A 20,850-nucleotide genomic window follows, 5' to 3' on the forward strand; every position below is an offset into this window, starting at 1 on the left:
AATCAATGGAAAACTCGGGATCTGTCAACGCAGGAAAAACATCAAACTTGATAGTTGGCAGGGTATATTTGACTCTACTCGCAGAGGAATCTGGGTTTATGAGAAATAGCAGTCCATGCCCCTCCTCTCCTCAAAAAGCCATGCATATCTCTCTCTCTCCTCTTTTAAACTGGTTTTCACAAATCCCATCATCTGCCCTTCACCCAAGAGCCTCTCAGACTTGTGATGGTTTCTATGATTATGAATATTGTTACACCACGTAAAACCGCGTGCGTGTGCTACTCACGCGGGGCCATGGGGCTCTTGGACTAGGGAGCAACTCAAAGACTACGAGGGCACGAACGTTCAAAAGTCTCGAAGGCTCTCGTGAGTTGAAAGGTAGATTCAGTCTCAACGGCTCTTTAGACTCGAAAGGCTCGTCGAAGTCGAATGCTCCATAGACTCGACAGACTCACTGGAGTCGAAGGCTCCACAGACTCGAACTTGGCTCTTAGAGTCTTAGAGTGATGAGTCGAACAATGATTAACGCGACGTGAGGTTTGGATCAAAATACGCGATTCGCATGAGGTTCACGAGAGTGTGAGGGGTTCACAAAATATTAAGACCAAGAGTTGAAGGCTCCTGGTCTAGTTGAAGGGAGTGATGAGCCGAACAATGATTAACGTGTGAGGTTTGGATCAAAATATGCGATTAACATGAGGTTCACGAAATTACGAGGGGTTTACAAAATATTAAGACCAAGGTTCGAGGCTCTACAGACTCGAAGGCTCCCAGAGTCAATGGGAGTGACGCTTCGAACAAGGATTAATGCATGAGGTTTGGATCAAAATACGCGATCATGAGATTACGAAGGGTTCACACAATATTAAGACCAAGAGTCGAAGGCTCCTCAATTTCAAAGGCTCCACAGATTCGAAGACTCCTAGAGTCGAAGGGAGTGACGCGTCGAACAACGATTAACGTGTGAGTTTTGGATCAAAATACATGATACGAGTGGTGCGCGAGCTTGCCGAACCTCTCATTTGAATCCATCAACATGTAATGGATCTCGCTAAAGAATTGGCAAGAACTAAGGACCCTAATGTTTGAGAAGAAGAGGAATTTAATAAAACCGTAAGACCTTAATACATTGAGGAGGAGGAGGAGGAGAAGAAGAAGAAGAAGAAGAAGAAAGACCTCCCAAAACCCTGATGGTGCACTCTTGAAAAACAAAATGAGCGACCCTTATTGGTACGCCCCAAACTGTAAAATGGGCGACCCAAAATAAGCCCTCTTCTCTTCCTTTTATAGGAAAAAGATCCGCCTAATTTTGGCATTTAATGCTTTTATTCCCTACTTTTCTTTGAAAAAGAAAAAGGAATAAATAGTCCTTAATTCGCACCATGTTGCAGAGATTCAAACTCTGTACCCATAGTGCAAAGTCTAATAAGGGCTCTAACCTCTAGCCCACACCACATGATGACATCCACCCCCTCAGAACCACACATCCTTCGACATGTGTCATGAAAAGAGGATGATTGGCGGGGACAAAGGTAGTTAGCCTTCAAATCCTTGACTTCTTGCGTCTCGCATGTGTAATCTTTGTTTCTCCATCTTGATCACGTCCATTCTCCCACCAAAACCATTTTCGCCATCCTATCCACCATACCTTTTGCCCACACTTTGCACCACCATGACCAATTGTCGTGTCCTTGTCCGCTTTCCTTGAGCATAACCCTTCATGCACCACGAATATGGCACCCTCGTTCCTACTGTCTCCTTGGTCAAGGCACTTAAATTGGCCTTGCTTCATCTGATGATCCGCTCTTGCCTTTGTTGGGTCCCATCCAAATGTTGACTTTGACTACTTGTTGTAGCCTCTTCTTCAAGTACATGCGAGTCCCATTTAGGCCCTTAGACTACCACATTGCATGTTTCCTCCTTTGCCCTCTTTCGTAGTATGCACTCGCATTAGAGTTTACCACCTTTCCTTTTATCTTTGTGATAGTGTCCTTGTTCGAGTTGGATGTCACAATCACATCCGGAGGAACACCCTTTATCTTCTCCCGGCCTATTTGGCCCTTGTCATGCATTGTTGTGCTTTGTTTGGCCTCATCACCCTTTGTATTGGGTTTTTTTACCTTCGCTTCCTTGTTGCCACCTCCTGCTCTTGGATCTAACTTTGGTTAGGGCCTATCTCTTCAGTGATGGTCCTTTCTCCATTGACCGATATGTCCTCATCCACCATTACCCAAGTCTCTAGAACTTGTGAGGAGGAAGTCCAAGCGTCTTTGCCGTCCTCATTTGACATGTTGTCCATAGCCACTTCCTCCATGATGTCATTTTTCGTAGCTACCTCCTCAACCATATAGGCCTCACATTCATTGTCCTTCTCAATCGGGAGCTATTCATTAGGTTGAAAAGGTGTAAAGTTTGAATATTTGATAGCACGGTGTAGATTAAGAACTATTTATTCCCTTTGAATGTCGGAATTAGGCACCTCGTTTTCTCTAAAAAAAGAGGAGAAGAGGAAAAAAGTTTTTTTTATATTTTAGATAATAAATAAAAGTGAATAGCCTAGTTATTAGAGTTATTCATTAATAGGTTGAAAAGGTGTAGAGTTTGAATCTCTGATAGGCGGTGTGGATTAAGAACTATTTATTCCCTTTGAATGCTGGGATTAGGCACCTCGTCCAATTTTGGTTTGGGGTTTACCATTAGAGGTCGCCCACTTTGAGTTTTGGAGCATACCATTAGGTTTCCTTTCCTCTTCTTCTTCCTATTCGAACTTTAGATTTTTGCCTCTTACTCTTTTCTTCTTCTCCTCCTCATTGTACTTGAGGATTTGGGGTTTATTTTCCATCTTCTTTGTGAGGAGTTCTCTTAGTTCTTCTCCCTTTTAGGGGTTTTGATTGATATTCTTCTTTGGTAGCTTCTTAAAATTATTGAACTATTCACCTACTTATGTCTACTTTTGAGGTTTGGTGTTCTTCTTTGCAATGGAGAATGTTACACGTTAGCGGTTTCGAGAGAAGGGTTGGGCTACCTCACACTCCAGTCATTGAAGGGAAGGGAATGTGGCACTAGAACACTACATCTTCATGCGAACGACGTAGTCAATGCTGGTAGTCGTGGTCCCAACGGCTCACTTGACTCACTTTCACCAGAAACTCCATAGTCTCCACTATTGTTTTTTTTTGTCCTCTAATCATACATGGCCATTTTGTAAAAACCACTGAAATCACGATACTCTATCTCTAATCATTGTAAACCCTAATTTGTAAAGAGATCACTTATATATTTTCCTCACATTTTCATCTTAATCTTGTGTACATTCCCTTAATCGCGTATTAAAATCTTATCCTCAGATGTTAATCATCATTCGGGTTGTCGCTCCCTTCCCATCAAAAGAGCTTTCGAGTGTGAAGAGCCATCGAGTTTGAAGAGCTTTTGACTTTGGGCTCCCTTCGACTTTCTGCTCCCCTTGAGTTTGAGCCTTATCCTTTGAGCCCAGGACCTAACGTCCACACCTTCCAAGTCCTTGTGTCCTTCCTGGTCCTAGTTTCCCATGGTCCCGCTCAAGTAGCACAAGTACATGAGTTATTACGACAATGCTCTTGACGACATGTTGAGTTGCTTCTCATTTTTCTCTTTCCCTCGCCAAACCCATCATCATCCTTGACATCATCTCTGCGAAATCATCCTTGGCCATTGTCATCATGCTCTGCCACTCTTTCACGCCAGGGTTCACCAAATTATGTTGTATACACATGCATGCATGTGCTACTCAAGTGGGACCACATGGCTTCTTTGACTAGGGAGAATGGAAAGACTAGGGAGGATGGAAAACTTGGAGGGCATGGACTTTTGGAGACTTGAAGGTTCCTGGGAGTTAAAAGGTCTTCAAACTTGAAGGGTCTTCAGAGTTAAATGGTCACCAGAGTTGAAGGCTCCACAAGCTCAAAAGCTCCTAGAGTCGACGGGACTAACAAGTCGAATAATGATTAACATGTGAGGTTAGGATCAAAACATGTGATTAGCATGAGGTTCACAAGATGACACCCCAAACCGCATAATGGATGATCCGAAATAAGCCCTCTTCTCTTTCCTTTATAGAAAAAAGAGGTGCCTAATTTTGCCAGCATTTAATGCTTTCATTCCCTCTTTTTCTTCCAAAAAAAAAGTAATAAATAATCTTCAATTCGCACCGTGGTATACACTCGTCCATCACTTTTCCGTTTGCTACCTTTGGCCATGCCACATCATGACACCACTATCGGTTTATTTATTATATATACATATCTTTTTGTGATTGTGACTGAACCATCACTTTTTCCTTTTTCTACCTTTGGTCGTACCACATCACGTCATCGCTATTTGCCTCTGCTAAGAACCTAGCGTGTTTCTCCTCTTATTATAAGTTTGTTACAAATACCACTATCTACACCTACTCCATGGTTCCTATGAATATAATTGTCTACCTTCACTAAAAAACTTATGTTTAAAAAAAAAAAAAGTATATTACTTGAGAATTGTACATAGAGAAAACAAAAGGAGACATTTCATCTCACTTCTATTGTGATACAAAGGCTAGTATAAGCATATGATCAAAAAGATGATGTCATATATGAAACAAGTGGAGCAATAACTATGAGCTATGGAATAGAAAGGAAGGCATGGTATAATTCCACCTCAAACCAGAAGTTGTATCTGAAAATAAGTGAAGCCCTTGCCATTGTTTCTTAAAGGCCACATAACGTTGCCATAGAACAGATTTAGTCGAACCCTACAGATCATCATATTGACCACGTATTGTGTGGACAAATAACATCCAAAATTCAATAAACATGGTGTAGAGATGTATGTGAGCATTGTTAAAAACAACATCACATCTCGCTTTCCATATTATCCAAAGATCCAACGACGTAATAGCATGCCAAATAACTAGATTTTCAATTATGAACCATCAAATAGAAGATGGAAATGAGGTGAGATAGAGGTGTCCACAGGAAAAGTGAAAGACATGAGAAGCATGCGTACTTTCATACCTCATAACATCTCCATAAAGGATGCCCTATAATACTGCACCCCAAGAGAAAATAGAATCAGAATAACGTTGTCTCAGCAATAAAAATAACTTACTCCGAAATTGCTTAATCCTAGGACATAATCAAAACACATGCAAACTAAATTCCATAGGTGCACCACAATGCATTCCGCAAGCATATTGCTGATTTTGCCTCAACCAATCACCAACAAGAAGTGCATAATGCATCAGTAGCCAATAAAAACAAATAACTTTTTTCGGCAACTGCATACTCCACAACCATTTCCAAAATTTGACAAGTTGCAATGCATGCGTCACAAAATGTCAATATCAAGATTTTAACTTCTAACCTTTAAACCAAGGGTCTCACACTCTAACTAATACACAAACTTATTTTAATTAAAAAACATATTTTCATATTATTATCATTCAAGAATTATGTGCACTAGACACAATAGATGACCGCCAAATGGCATGCATGGATGTACGCCAAGTGGCACACAACATGTATGCCAAATGGTGATCATGCACAATCCTATGTACACTATATAAGTGGAAGATCTACTTAGTGTTGAACTGGAATGGTTCAACTCTAGTCTTCAGCAACCTTGTAATCTTGGTTTCCGGTAATAGAAATTCTTGTCTTCTTGTTTTTTATTATTTATTGTCATTGTGAACCGGAATCCACATTTGTTTTTCTCGAGTATCTATTCAAATTTTCCCGTCGCAATGGAGACCTTTAGTAAACAAGAGTATATTTGTATTCTATCAGAACTTGACCTCTTAACAAAAAAATTTGTTGCATTGGAACAAGAGAATCAAAAACTTCTTGGCGACTTGCAACAAATGAGTGTTGAAAAGGCACAACAACATGAGGAACTCTCGAAATGTGTCCAACAACTTGAAGCTGTTGTGTTATCTCTTTGACAACAAGCTTCAACCTCTTAAAGTTTGTTGAAGGAACCCAAAATTAGTTTGCCAACAAAGTTTGATGGTACAAGGTCTCAATTTCTAGGATTCTTAAATCAGGCACACCTAGAATTCATATGCATCCCAACCGATATCCAAGTGATGCAACTCGAGTGGGGTTAGTTCCTGGAACATTATTGACAGGAACCGCACTAGCATGGTTTGCACCATTGCTAGAGAAGAAGTCCCCAATACTAGAAAACTTTGATACCTTTATCAACGAATTCCAAGCTAGTTTTGGTGATATTGATAGTGTAAGAACAACAATAAAAAAGATTCACTGCGCCAAAGAGATCGGCCAACCTCAGCTTATGCAACAGATTTTCGTTTTCTTGCTTGTGATATCCCTTGCGATGAACCGGCTTTGATGGACTTGCTTCGCCATGGTTTGCGCAATGATGTCAAATACTTGCTCCTAACATTTCATGATGAACCTAAATCACTGACAGAACCTATTAGCCACGCAGTTTGATGTGACAATCGTTTGTTTGAAAGATGTTCTGAGCACCAACAAACGTCAACACGCCTTAGATTTGAGCAAGCATTTGCTTCAACATTAGCCTCACCACCTTTAGGACCAATGCAAGTTCCTAATCCTAATTCTTTTAATGGACCTACTCCAATGGAGATTGATGTAGCACGTCGTCAAGGTCCTTTGTCCGAAGCCGAGAAACAACGACGTCGAGCAAATCGACTTTGCCTATATTGTGGTGGTCCAGGACATATAGCAATACATTGTCCACATTGACCAAAGAGACATTCCGGTTCAACACCAGTCTTCAACAACCATGTAATCTTGGTTTCCGGTAATAGAAATTCTTGTCTTCTCCTTTGTTATTATCTTCTTTTCTTCCAAATTGACATCGTCTTCAAAGCTTGGGTTGTGACAACATGCACATTATTCACAATCCAATGCTACATGGCAACAAGGCATTTATACTTTGATCGCAACAAATAACAAAAACTTGTGTGTTTCTCTTCTTATTATGAGTTTTCACAAATACCACAATTTTCCCCTACTCAGAAAAGAGGCATTTCCTCGACTTTGCTCAATGACTTAAATACAAATACCACTATTTGTTCAAGCTAAAAAAATCTCTAAGCACTGTTGAGAATTAAGCTCAACTTGGTCTAGTGTGTGAACTCACCTTGAGAGTGAAGATACACTCCAACGGTCAAGAGTCACCATTATGTCACCACTTTGTATTCTAGCATTTAGTATGAGTCATAGAATCATATTCTATGACACATAACTGATGAGCTTTCACATTCCCCATGCTCCATGAGGCTTCTAGTTAATGAAGAGAGAGGGTGACTACATAAAGCACCCTCCTCCCACCTTGTATAATGTTGAGTCTTTCTCCTTTGTTAATATACTTTTACCTTGCGTATTCTCTGTGTTTCACTCACTCTCTCTCTCTCTCTTACACACACACACAACTCACATCTCTTCCGCTTCACAAGAATCCATCTCTTGATTCTTTACATAGTATCAGAGTGATTTGGTAGCTCGATCTAGCCCATTCGCCTCATCGTGATCGTGTGTTGTGCTCCACGCCGACGACCAAGAACCAGCTCATCACTATCGTAGCTTCGCTACATAGCTCGCATTCGAAGAGAGAAGAAGAAGAAGAAGAATCGACATAATGAATACTCAAATGGGGAGCACTCTCCCTACCGAGAAGTTGGATCGAAACAACTTCGCATCTTGGGAGTACAAGATGCACCAATACCTTGTCGGACAAGGTTATTGGAGCTACATCAAAGGAGCACATGAAGACCGACCCGTCGAAACGGCTCCCGCATATGCGACATGGGAGCAAGCTGCAAGCCGCGTGATATATTTCTTGGCGACGTGTGTTCATGATCACATGCTCGGCTACATTCGTGAAGCCAAGACGCCAAAGGAAGCGTGGGAAAATCTATGAAAGATTTTCGCCGCCAACATGACTGCAAGGAAGCTTCAACTCCGCCAAGAGTTGAACAACATTCAACAAAGGGACATGTCCATCATGACATACACCTTGAAGATCAAGGAGCTTTGCGACTCGCTCAGCTCAATAAGCGTAAGTATAGATGATGATGAGATGGTGCAAATATGCCTTGGCGGCCTCGCACCACGGTTCGGCGCGATGCGAACCGCCGTTCTAGCACGGGAGAAATCTACCTCCTTCTTTGAGCTCCAATCAATGCTATTGGTCGAAGAAAACCACGTGCGTACAAGGAGCAATGAGTCGGAAGGCCACATGCTCTACACGCACTCGAACAGAGGAAGAGGACGCAGACGATCCAGAGGCCGATTCGGCCAAGGACAAGGCGGACAAGGTCCGACCTACGATAACAACTCCCAATTTTGGCCGCAAAATGGAAGCCAACGAGGAACCTTCGCAAGAAGGGGGAGCTTCCACTCCGGCCCGAGCCATCAAAACGCAACCGAATGCGGATATTGCGGAAAGCTCAGCCACCACGAAGAAGAGTGCCGAAAGAAGATGCGTGAATCAGCTTCCACAAGCCGATAACTCACGAATTGCGCGCACAATTCCGACTACGAAGAGTATAACGGAATGTACGGGCACAACTCCGACTACGAGGATCGTGGCGGAATGTACGCATACAATGGCGGAATGTACGCATACAACTCCGACCGTGGCGGAATGTTCATGATGAAACATAGAGCAAACTCTATGTCGGCCTCTACCTCAACTAGTGCCCTCAATCCGGAGGACATATGGTTTGTTGACTCCGGAGCCTCAAACCATATGACATCCCATAAAGAATGGTTTCTCGAACTTCGAGAGCCGGAGCGACCCGGTTATGTCGAAACTAGAGATGACACTACACACCCGATTCGGCACATCGGCAATGTTCCGTTCGGCGAAAGAGGTAAGAAAACATACATTAAAAATGTCTTGCATGTTCCCACCATCACAAAGGTTTTGGTCTCGGTCGGCCAAATGGTTGAGCAAGGGATGCAAGTACGATTCGACCAAGAAGGGTGCTTCATCGAAAAAGAAGGCCGAATCATTGCACGCGGAAGAAGAGAGGGCCGGATGTTCATTCTCGATTTGCATGAGATGAAATCCGCCATGTTCACGAAAAGCACGAAAGCCGACTCCGACATAGAGCTATGGCATAAGCGAATCAGCCACATTAATCTCAACAAACTCAAAGCAATGAAATCGAAAGGAGTCGTCATCGGACTCCCGACATTCAAAGAGAAGGATATTGAAGGTGTATGCGAAGCGTGCCAATTCGGTAAGCAACACCGACACCCATTTCCGAAGGAGTGGAACGTGAGCAAAGGCGTACTAGACGTAATTCATTCTGATGTATGGGGTCCGGCTCAAACGGCGACATTCGGCGGATGCCGATATTACGTGCTCTTCATCGACGACTTTTCTAGGCACACTTGGATATATCCAATGTGGCAAAATAACGAAGTGTTCGGACACTTCCAAAATTTCAAGAATGAAGTCAAGAAAGCCACGGGCTGACATGTACGTTGTCTTCGATCGGATGGCGGCAAGGAGTACTTCACAGACGATTTCACGGCGTATCTCCGAAAGGAAGGAATTCGGCGAGAATTCACTTGCTGACACACTCCGCAACAAAACGGGGTAGCCGAGCGCAAAAATCGGCACATCCTCGAAGTAGCGCGGGCAATGATGAATGAGAAGCATATGCCCAAGTCTTATTGGGCCGAAGCTGCAAATACGGCCATCTACCTAATGAACTGGTGCACAACATCCAGTGTGCATGAGGTCACTCCGCACGAAAAATTCTTCGGAAAGAAGCCGAACCTATCACATGTTTGGAGATTTGGCTCCATTGCGTACGTGCACATCCCCGACGAGAAGCGTCAAAAGCTCGAACCGAAGTCGGAGAAACGTATCCTCGTAGGATACTCACTGGAGCAAATGGGGTACAAGTGCTACAACCCCTCAGCTCGAAAATCTCGAGTAAGTCGAGACGTCATTTTTGACGAGTCCGCATCCTGGTACGCACCAGAGACAACTTCAACTCTGACTCCGCTCGACCCGGAATCCACCGAACAAGAGATAGAGGATGAAGATCGCCTTACGCGCATGTTCGAAGAAAGTCCGATCACGACCCGACTGAGCAGACCACAAGAGCCTTTGAGTGATCAAAGCACATCACGGCGTAGCCCGAAGATGGACAAAGGCAAATAAAAAATGGCGGAATACGTAGACGATCACTTCGACGATGATGCGTCGGCTCACTCACTCGACAGTGAGTTCGGCGGTTTTGAGGTACCAATCGGAGCTAAGAAAGCCCTCATCTCTACAAATGAAAAGCTCCGCCGATCCACCCGTGAAAAGAACCCTGTAAGCCGATTCGGCTACAACGATTATATGGTGTACCATTATGTTAGGAAACAGATCCCTCCGGATGGAAGTAAAAAGAACCGGATGACGAGTATCCGGCTATGGAGGACTTGGTGAGAACCGGATGAAGAGTACTCGGCAAGAGCCAGATGGTGAAGACCCGGTGAGAACCGGATGTGGAGTACCCGGCAACGGAAGACCCGGTGAGAACCGGATGACGTGTGCCCGACAAGCGCTGGATGATGCAGGCCCGGTGAGGAGTGCTCACCGGATGAAGGGACATATTCGTAAATATGTTTCTGAGAGTCCATCGGGGCTATATTTGTAAATATCTGAAAAGTCATATTAGTATAAATATGACTTAGGGCAAACTTAGTATAAGGTGTTGTTGTCATTGTTGTTGTCGCGATTGTGAGAGAGCAACCGTGTACAGAGAGAGAGAGAGAGAGAGAGAGAGAGAGAGAGAGAGAGTGAGCTCGAGATATAGAGAGGTCGTTGCCTCTGTTGTAATCGCTGCCTGTGGCAAAGATCGTGAGCTCGAGGTCGTTGCCTCCATGAGCTCACTGTTGTAATCATTGTGATATAGTGATAGGTTGGAGTCTGTGGACTCCCGTGATTTTTCCCTCTCAGGGTTTTCCACGTTAATATCCTGTGTATTCTCTTTTTTCTTTCTGTTTGTGCACTTACCTCCATTTTCATTTCTTCTGTGTTCAATTGTACAAAGTGATTCACTCTTTGGTTGTTGCCGGAGACTATTCCGTGTATTCCTCAACAAAGTGGTATCAGAGTGAACCGACATAGAACAATGGACGATTCGTTGGGCGGCATGTTCAAGCTCACCGGCTCCAATTATTCAGTATGGAAGTCGAAGATGAGGGACATGCTCGTGGTCAAAGATCTTTGGTTGCCGGTTCAGTTCGGGGACAAGAGACTGGACAAAATCGATGCCACGATATGGGAGGTCATGCACATGAAGACAACGACGTACATACGGTGCTTCATCGACATGAGCCTATACAACAAATTCAATGAAGAGAGCAAGGCTCATGAGCTTTGGGAGAAGATCGACATTATGTTTTAGAACAAAAATGCTGTTAACCAGGTTTCGGTATTCCGGAAGCTAGTAAGACTCCGGTACCAAGATGGCTCCAGCATGGCGGAGCACATGAATGCCTTCCAGGGGCTGATACACCAGGAAACATCATTGGAAGTACCTCTCGCCGATGAGGTACTAGCGCTACTCCTGCTCGGTTCCCTCCCAGATAGCTGGGAGACATTGGTTGTCACTTTGGGCAACGTTGGGCCGGAAGGGAAACGGTTATCCCTAGCAAGAGTGAAGTCGAGCTTGCTAGATGAGGATGCGCGTCGGAAAGATAAGGATACGAACTCCGATTCCAAAGCGCTTCTTACCGAATCGGAACGCGGAAGACAAAGGAACCGTAGTCCCCAAAACCGGGAAAAGTCGGGGACACGGTCAAAGTCAAGAGGGAGGCCTACTTGCTTCTATTGCGGCAAGCCGGGGCACTTCCAGAAGAACTGTCGGCACTTCCGAAAAGACATGGAAACCAACGGTACCGATTCGAAGCGAACACCGGACCGGAACGGTAAAGACCGGAGGGGGCCGGACTAGAAGGGAACGATGGCAATCGCGGCAAGTGAAGAAGAGTTGATGCTCATCACCGAGGAGAGTGAGCTAAACCTTGCCGGCGACGAGATGACGTGGGTGGTCGACTCCGGAGCGTCATTCCACCTTACCCCGGACTAGAAATGCTTCTCATCCTACTCAGCCGGTGATCACGACTGTGTCCGGATGGGGAATGAAGGTACATGCCGAATTGTCGGCATAGGAGACGTGTGGTTGACAACGCCAACCGGATGCAAGCTGATGCTGAAGGATGTCCAACACGTTCCGGAGGTTCGTCTGAACCTGATATTAGCCGATCGGCTAGATGATGAAGGCTACACGGGTAGCATCCGGAGCGGTGTTATGAAGTTCAACAAAGGGAGCTTGATTGTGGCTCGGGCCCGGAAGGTCAACACGTTGTACCTGATGAATGCCCGGTTATGCCCGGAAGAAGTGAACGTGGCATCCGACACTGCCGGTGAGTTGTGGCACAAGAGGCTGTGTCACATGAGCGAGAAGGGGATGAAGAGGCTTGCAGACGACAACCTCATTCCAGTGAAGAACGTGCACTTGGAGAAGTGCATTGATTGTCTGGCCGGTAAACAAAACCGGACCTCCTTCCGATCGAGGCCACCGATGAGACGTAATGCACACTGGAGTTGGTGCATACTGATGTATGTCAAGTGGACACGAAGTCACATGCCGGATCGCAGTACTTTGTGACGTTCATAGATGACCACAACCGGAAGCTGTGGGCCACACTAGTGAAGACGAAGGATCAAGTGTTATCCGTCTTCAAAGAGCTCCACGCGAGAGTGGAAAGAGAAACCGGCCGGAAGCTGAAGGCGGTTCGAGCAGATAATGGAGGAGAATACCATGGGCAGTTCGAGGAGTACTGTTGCTCGAAGGGAATCCGGCTCGAATTTACCATGCCAAAGACGCCGGAACTAAACGGGCTGGCCGAGAGGATGAACCAGACCATAATGGAGAGGGTCCGGAGTATGCTGGCGCATGCAAAACTACCCAAGAAGTTTTGGGCTGAGGCACTGTCGACGGCGACATATGTGATAAACAGATCACCCTCAGTACCCTTGGACGGAGACAAGCCACAGAGAGTCTGGACCGGTAAGGAAGTGTCCTACCGGTATCTGAAGGTGTTCGGGTGTCTTGCGTACGTGCATGTAGCTAAGGACCGGAGAGGAAAACTAGATCCGAAGACCCGGCCATGCATATTCCTCGGTTACGACGACGAGGAGTTCGGCTACTGAGTGTGGGACCTGGTCGACAAGAAGGTATTCCGGAGTCGAGATATTATCTTCATGGAGGACAAGATGCTCGCCGACTGGGAGTCGGAGAAGAAGATAATGAACTCCGAGTCAACTGGTAAGGATCGATTCTACGATGAGCAGACCCAACCGGCAAGAGACCGGTTAGCACTCGAGGAACCAGCCGGTTACGGTGAGGATACTGAACTGGTAGAAGAAGAAGTAGAGGAAGCTGAAACCGGAACCGGCCAAGACCCCGAATCGGATTCAGATAAAGAGCAAATGGAGGAGTCGGTTATCGAAGCCCAAAGACGGAGATATCCTCTCAGAGAGAGAAGGCCCCCCCGGAGATTTCTGGATATAGAGCATATGCTGCTAATCGATGAGGGGGAGCCAGAAAGCTTCGAAGAAGCGAAGGATGACACCCACAACCGCAAATGGTTAAGTGCCATGCAGGGTGAGATGGATTCCCTGCATGAGAACCATACGTACGAATTGGTGGAGTTGTCGAAAGGAAAGCGGGCACTCCGAAATAAGTGGGTGTACAAGTTGAAACCGGGAGATGCCGGCAACCCCCCGAGATACAAAGCCAAGATCATGGTGAAGTGGTTCCAACAGAAGAAGGGCGTGGACTTCGACGAGATATTTGCCCCGGTAGTAGAGATGACCTCCATCTGGACGGTGCTGAGTATAGCGGCAAGCATGGACCTCAAGGTAGAGCAGCTGGACGTGAAGACGACATTCCTTCACGGTGACCTCGAAGAGGAGATCTACATGCAGCAACCAGAAGGATTTGTGGAGAAAGAGAAGGAGCACATAGTATGCCGGTTGAAGAAGAGCTTGTACGGACAAAAGCATGCTCCCAGACAATGGTACCGGAAGTTCGACTCCTTCATGACCGATCAAGGGTACCACAAGACGCAGGCTGATCACTACATGTTTGTGAAGAAGTTCGAAGGAGGCGACTTCCTGATACTCCTTCTGTACGTGGACGACATGTTGATCGTCGGACGGAACCAAGCCCGAATACGGATGCTGAAGAAGGCTCTCAACCGAACCTTTGCAATGAAAGACTTGGGTCCGGCAAGACAGATGCTGGGGATGCATATCATCCGGAACCGGCCAACGAAGCAATTGTGGTTGTCACAGGAGAAGTACGTGACAAAGGTGCTTCAGTGGTTCAACATGTTAGAAGCGAAACTGGTCGGATCGACACTCCCAGCAAACTGCAGATTATCCGGTAAGCAAAGCCCGAAGACGAAAGCAGAGAAGGATGATATGATGAAGGTTCCATATGCCTCTGCCATCGGGAGCTTAATGTACGCAATGGTGTGTACCCGATCGGATATAGGATACGTAGTCGGAGTGGTGAGCCGGTTTATGAGCAATCCCGGCAAGGAGCACTGGAACACGGTCAAATGGATACTCCGGTACTTGAAGGGCACTTCGAATATGTGTCTCCGATTCGGCTCCGGTAAACCTCAAGTTGACGGTTTTACCGATTCGGACATGTCGACTGATGTGGATACCAACCGGTCTACATCTGGGTATGTAATGACATATGCAGGGGGAGCTGTTTCGTGGCAGTCGAGGCTGCAGAAGACGGTTGTGTTGTCAACCACGGAGGCGGAGTACATGGCGGCTGTGGAAGCCGGCAAGGAAATATTATGGATGAAGGACTTCATCGGAGAGCTTGGTATCCGACAAAATGAATACCGGTTCTATTGCAACAGTCAAAGTGCCATCCATCTTGCTAAGAATGCGGCCTATCATTCCCGGACGAAGCATATCCAGCGAAGGTATCCTTGGCTCCGGGAAAGAGTAGATGACGAGGAGTTCGCGCTGACGAAGATCCACACGACCTAGAACGGGTCAGATATGCTGACCAAAGTAATGATACCCGACAAGCTGGATGCATGTCGAAAGCGGATCAGACTAGTAAGACATCCCATGCCGGAGTGAAGGGGGAGTTTGTTAGGAAACACGTCCCTCCAGATGGAAGTAAAAAGAACCGGATGACGAGTACCCGGCTACGGAAGACCCGGTGAGAACCGGATGACGAGTACTCGGCTACGGAGGACCTGGTGAGAACCAGATGACGAGTACCCGACAAGAGCCGGATGGTGAAGACCCGGTGAGAAGCGGATGATGTGTGCCCGACAAGCGCTGGATGATGCAGGCCCGGTGAGGAGTGATCACCGGATGAAGGGACATATTCGTAAATATGTTTCTGAGAGTCCATCGGGGCTATATTTGTAAATATCCGGAAAGTCATATTAGTATAAATATGACTTAGGGCAAACTTAGTATAAGGTGTTGTTGTCATTGTCATTGTCGCGATTGTGAGAGAGCAACCGTATACAGAGAGAGAGAGAGAGAGAGAGAGAGCTCGAGATATAGAGAGGTCGTTGCCTCTATTGTAACTTATGGCGAAGATCGTGAGCACGAGGTTGTTGCCTCCATGAGCTCACTGTTGTAATCATTGTGATATAGTGATAGGTTGGAGTCTGTGGACTCTCATGGTTTTTCCCTCTCAGGGTTTTCCACGTTAATATCCTGTGTATTCTCTTTTTTCTTTCTGTTTGTGCACTTACCTCCATTTTCATTTCTTCTGTGTTCGACTGTACAAAGCGATTCACTCTTCGGTTATTGCCGAAGACTATTCCGCGTATTCCTCAACACATTACACCTTTATGATGAAGGTAGCGATAGTACGGGAGCCGGAAACCTTTTCGGAAGCCACGAAGGACCACGATGGATCAAAGCAATGAACGAGGAGATGCAGGCACTACGGAAGAACGAGATGTGGGATCTCTTTCCCACCTCACCACACAAAAAGGCGATCGGATGCAGATGGATCTACAAGGTGAAGTACACGCCGATGGCTCCGTAAACCACTACAAAGCTCGACTCGTAGCGAAAGGATACGCTCAGAAGCATGGCGTCGACTACGAAGAGACCTTTGCCCTGGTGGCAAAGATGACAACGGTGCGGACCGTAATTGCGATTGCCGCGGCGAAAGGGTGGCACCTCCATCAAATGGACGTCAAGAACGCCTTTCTACAAGGCGAATTAGAAGAGGAGGTGTACATGATCCAACCACCCGGCTTCAACTCAAGCACCCATCCAAAAGCTATTTGCCGACTCAAGAAGCCACTCTACGGCCTCAAGCAAGCACCACGTGCTTGGCATTTGAAGATAACGCAATATCTTCATCAAATCGGCCTCCGTATGTCAAAATCGGACAACTCCCTCTACATACGAAGAGATTCCGCAAGTCCGATCGTCATCATCTTATATGTGGATGACCTAGTCATTGGAGGTGAGCATCTCGTCGAAATCAATAAGGTCAAATCCCTCCTCAAGCAAGCACCACGTGCTTGGCATTTGAAGATAACGCAATATCTTCATCAAATCGGCCTCCGTATGTCAAAATTGGACAACTCCCTCTACATACGAAGAGATTCCGCAAGTCCGATCGTCATCATCTTATATGTGGATGACCTAGTCATTGGAGGTGAGCATCTCGTCGAAATCAATAAGGTCAAATCCCTCCTTTCCGACAAGTTCGAGATGACGGACATGAAGTAGCTCCACTACTTCCTCGGTGTCGTGAAGAAAACCGTCCCTTGGCGCAATCGGTGAATAGTGCACATGAACCGGCCCTTCACGTGTGCGCGCTCTTAGTGTATATAATAGAGAATTAGGTACAGGGAGAGATCCGGGGTAGTTAGATTCGGTAGGTAGGAAGTAAATGAGTGAGACGACTTCCCTCTTGACGCTATAAAGGAGAGGGAGACGCAAGGGGGAAAGGGCATTATTTTTGAGGAGGACGAAGTGCTGTCGGACTGGAACCGAACGCTTCTCCTCTGTCTGTTCTCTGTTGCTCTTCTCTGCAGGTGTCGGGAGGCTCATGCTGCTTCGAGGAACGCCCGTGTGCTTCCGGCAGCACCTCCATCTTATCCCCATTTCATGCGTAGACGAACAGGCATCAGCCTCTATTTGCCGGCCTGTTCGGTCGTAGCCGCTCGCGTGTTCTGCTGTGTACTTGTTATTCGTTAATATACAAACACTTGTCTTTCCTTGTCTCTGTGTCCATTCGCGTCTTTGTGTTGACGGGCCACGCCCTTGTGTTTCTTTGCTCATACGTGACCGGGCGTCTCTCTCCTTCTCTTTCCCCTTTGTATCACCTGCCCTTCGGTTCAAGACCCCGGTGGTCCCGCCTCGTTTCTCCACGCACGCGCGTAACAACGCAACATCGGCATCGAGGTAATTCGGACTCCGGTTGGAATCATGATCTCTCAATGACACTACATCCTCAACTTGTTATACAAGTTCGGGATGGCTGAGTGCAAATCCGTGGCAACCCCGCTTGATCGCAATTTCAAACTTGATGCGAACTCCGGCACCAAAGCGTGTGAGTCGACTCAGTATCGGCAACTCATCGGGAGTCTCATCTACCTCACGATCACTCGACCCGATCTCAGTTATTCGGTCGGTCTCCTTAGCCAATTCATGCAAACGCTGCGTGATACTCACTTGGATTGCGCTAAGCGAGTTCTACGATACGTGAGCGGCACAATGGATTGCGGCATCTTCTACAAGACCGCGATGCCAATACGACTCGAGGGGTACACATACGCCGATTGGGCCGGCTACAAAGCCGATAGAAGATCAACCTCCGGATTTGTTTTCTCCCTCGGCAGCGGAGCAATATCCTGGAGTAGCAAGAAGCCGCCTACCGTCGCTCTTTCGAGTACGGAGGCGGAATATAGGGGCGTCGCCATAGCTGCATATGAAGCCGTATGGCTTAAGAGGATTTTGAAGAATTTGGGCGTTCTCATCACGGATCCGACTCCCCTTTACTGCGACAACATGAGCAGTATTTATCTGGCCTGGAACCCAGTGTTCCATGCGCGAACAAAGCACATTGAAGTGCACTATCACTTCTTCTGAGAGCGCGTTCTAGCTGGCGATGTTGACCTACAACACATTAGCACCAATCTTCAAATGGCTGACATCTTCACAAAAGCCTTAGGAGTCGACAAGTTATGGCAATTCATGACCGATCTCGGATTGACGATCCCTGACCTGCCAAGCTTGAGGGGGAGTACTGAAGACACTACGCAATAATGCGTAGATTTCGCAACCGCGCACTACGCAATAACGCGTGGATTCCACAACTACGCAACAAAGCCGCGAAGAAAGACGCAAGCCGAAGCACAGACTTTGCGACTACGCACGCAAGCCAAAGCATAGACTTCGCAACTACGCACGCAAGCTGAAGCAGATACTTCATAACTACGCACAACGCAAGCTGGAGCACGGATTCCTCAACTCCGCATAAAGCGAGCCGACGCGGACTCCGGAATGCGAGTTGAAGCGGATTTCGGATACCGTCTGAAACCGACCCGACTTGAGCTTGAGGGGGCGTGTTGAGGATCAAGCTCAACTTGGTCTAGTGTGTGAACTCACCTTGAGAGTGAGGAGACACTCCAACGGTCAAGAGTCACCATTATGTCACCACTTTGTATTCTATCATTTAGTATGAGTCATAGAATCATATTCTATGACACATAACTGATGAGCTTTCACATTCCCCATGCTCCATGAGGCTTCTAGTTAATGAAGAGAGAGGGTGACTACATAAAGCACCCTCCTCCCACCTTGTATAATGTTGAGTCTTTCTCCTTTGTCAATATACTTTTACCTTGCGTATTCTCTGTGTTTCACTCACTCTCTCTCTCTCTCTCTCTCTTACACACACACACACATAACTCACATCTCTTTCGCTTCACAAGAATCCATCTCTTGATTCTTTACAAGCACGTTATGGAACTATGGATTAAAGTCATCAATTAAACACTATGAATGCTTGTGAAACTAGATTAAAGAGGAGGCGAGAAGCACATACCTAACATTCTTATGAAAACACAGTTCTAGAGGAAGCATTGCAACCAACCGTTAGTCCTTGAAATCATCGGAGCACAAGAAACCCTTACTTCGTTGTCACATAGATGTCCTGACAAAATAACTCTCTCTATATCTCTACTACTCTTTGCCATGTCAAAGTTGATGTAGCTTAAATGGTATGTAAAGTCCATGCTTAGCATACGACAGGTACAAGAATCAATACCATGCATCTGCATCGTGTTATCATAAAACCCTACATTTCCAATCTCTTAGCATTTTGTCTAATTGTGGATTAAAATAATCATCATTAAATTGGACAAAGGTCTATGAAATATGCAAGATTAAAGAGGAAGTGAGAAGCATAAACACATGATTATTATGAATATACGATTTATAGTGGAAGGCATTGCAATCAATGGGTCAACAGGGGGGTCCTTGAAATGTACAGGAATCTTGATACGTTGCGACTTTGATCGAGTCATGTGTCATTCAACTATGTATTGAAGACTTCGGCATTAAAAAGTAACCAAGAAAGGGAACCTCAGATGTTAGGGCTCTAATATTGCATGCGAGAGGTACGGAGATCGATACATTGCTTCTCCAATTGTGTTATCTTGATACGTTGGCACGTCTCTGAGTGGTTTCATCTCCACTTTCTCGGTTATTTAAGATATATAGTGTTTAAATACATCATAATTTTCTTCATTTCAATTATACATCCCCCTCAATTGTAGCGACTCATCACACAATGAGTGAATAATGATTCTAAAACCTAATCCGCATCGACAATAGAGCGTCCTATGGATTACAAGTTGTCATTAGACGGTAAGCAAGATAGGGGATGTAGCTCAAATGGTAGAGCGCTCGCTTCGCATGCGAGAGGTACGGGGATTGATGCCCCACTTCTCCAATTGTGTTAGCCCCACTTCGCATTGGAGCATAATGATCATGGACATATTGGATCCATCTTATATGCATACTGGAGCATAATAACCTTGGACATATCGGATCCTCCTTTCATTTTCATGAAAATAACCGCTTCTCCAAGTGTGTTATGTTGATACGTTGTGTCTCCGATTGCTTCACGCGTTGTTGAACTTGGATTGAAGACCTCAACATTAAAGAGTATATGCAGGAAGTTATAATCTGTATTCCCTGGAACCCTCCGCCTACATCCCCATTGAGTATCTCTTGACCCACGATTGTCAGATAGGGGATGTAGCTCAAATGGTAGAGCGCTCGCTTCGCATGCGAGAGGTACGGGGATCGATGCCCCGCTTCTCCAATTGTGTTATCTTGATATGTTGTGTCTTTGATTCCTTCACGTGTTGTTGAGCCGCATTGATCGAAGAACTCGGTGTTAAAGTGTAAGCAATATATAGGGGATGTAGCTCAAATGTGAGCGTCCACTTCGCAGGCGAGTGGCGCGGGAATTGATGCCCCGCTTCTCCAATTGTGTTATCTTGATATGTTGCATCTCACATTTTGTTGAATCATGGATCGAAGACCTCGGCATTAAAGAGTATGGTAGAATGCTCGCTTCACATGCGAGAGGTAAGGGAATCATTACCCCGCATGCGAGATACGGGGATTGATGGCCTCTCCAATTGTGTTATCATGATATGTTGCGTCTTTGATTCCTTCACGTGTAACTGTTGAACCGCATTGATCGAAGACCTCGGCATTAAAGAGTAAGCAATATAGAGG

General features: G+C 45.9%; 1 non-coding gene across 1 annotated transcript; it reads left to right on the forward strand.

Annotated features, from left to right (window-relative positions):
- Nucleotides 1-20,355: 20,355 nt before the first annotated feature.
- Nucleotides 20,356-20,428, forward strand: TRNAA-CGC (transfer RNA alanine (anticodon CGC)). Its single transcript has one exon. It is a non-coding gene; the product is annotated as a tRNA-Ala (tRNA).
- Nucleotides 20,429-20,850: the final 422 nt, after the last annotated feature.

This window comes from Azolla caroliniana, unplaced genomic scaffold (genome assembly GCF_043228905.1).
Source record: "Azolla caroliniana isolate FFs.n. ecotype wild unplaced genomic scaffold, voAzoCaro1.0.p SCAF_10, whole genome shotgun sequence".
NCBI classification, from domain to species: domain Eukaryota; kingdom Viridiplantae; phylum Streptophyta; class Polypodiopsida; order Salviniales; family Salviniaceae; genus Azolla; species Azolla caroliniana.